This window comes from Pterocles gutturalis, unplaced genomic scaffold (genome assembly GCF_000699245.1).
Source record: "Pterocles gutturalis isolate BGI_N339 unplaced genomic scaffold, ASM69924v1 scaffold34092, whole genome shotgun sequence".
NCBI lineage: Eukaryota > Metazoa > Chordata > Aves > Pterocliformes > Pteroclidae > Pterocles > Pterocles gutturalis.
In genome coordinates this window covers 1-1,182 of record NW_010111311.1, presented here as the reverse complement: position 1 = coordinate 1,182, position 1,182 = coordinate 1, and positions in this window count along the sequence as shown.

Genomic DNA, 1,182 nt, shown 5'->3' with positions numbered 1-1,182 from the left:
GGGAGGGATGGAACTGGGCACCAGGGGAAGCCTCTTAAAAATCCCTGCTGCTGGCCGCACACAGCGCAGTCCGGGTTCTGGCTGTGGCACCCGCCAACACCTGCGCTCTCTGGTGTGGCTTCTGAAACCCAGGGCCACCTCTCTGTAGCAAACTTGGTGTTGCAGGGGACAGCTGTGACAAACCTCAAAGTGCCGTGCTTAAAACTCTGGCATTGTGTGTGTTGCTGGGGTACCCGAATGCAGATGCTAGCGGGAGCTGCTGGGGTGGCTTTGGGGAGCGTTGAGGTCCTCTCCGGCCACGCTGAGGGCAGGGCAAAGGGGGACCCGGGGGCTTGTCCGTGAGACAGTGGGGTTTGGACCCGGAGCTCCCTGCCGCCTGAGCTTTGCCTTCACCATCGGCCTTTCTTTGCTCGCAGATGCGTGATCTGAAATGGAGGCATCCGTCCATCACTGAGCCGAGGAGCTGCTCCGGGGGAGGGAGGGCGAGAGCCCCCTTTGGAGGGGCCTGGTGCCGAGTGAGCGAGGGTGCCTGGGGAGCCGTATGTTAAATGGTGATGCTCCCCTGACCAGCTGCCCTCCCTTTTCACCCTCTCTCTATCTGGCTTATTCAGCCAGGGCAGGGTTTCTTTCAAAGGATGGAGCGAGGGCTTTGAGACCTGTTCAAGGCAGTCCTGCGTGGCCAGCGCCAGCCCGTCGGGGGGTTGGGGCTCTTTGGGGGTTAGCTGTAGCCGTGGAGCTGGCTGAGAGGGGTGCAGGCACACACATGCCCGTCGATGGAGATGGAGGGTGGTTTCGACCTTTCCATTTTCTGCCCGAGTGTGTTTCTGCAAGCCCTGCCTCCTCGCACACTTAACCCTGCACAAAGGCAGGAGACAATCACGTCCCCAAGTCCCGCGTTGAGCCGCCTCCCGGCGAGGGGGTCCTCGCGATTACGGTGTCGTCATCTTCCAGCGGGAAGGGAGACGGGAGAGGTGTGCTCAGGAAGGAGGGGAAAAGATGGCAGGGGAAGAGTGGTACCAGGGAGGGAAGCGAGACACGGGAAAATGTGCCTTTTGTTGGCTTTGATGCTGGCTATGGAGGTGGAGGTCTGGTTTGGTTTTTCCTCCTGTATTGTTTGAAGCCCCTCGCCCAGCTGGCAGCCCCGCAGCCCCATGCCGTCGCTGTGTGCAGGGGGAGGGTGGG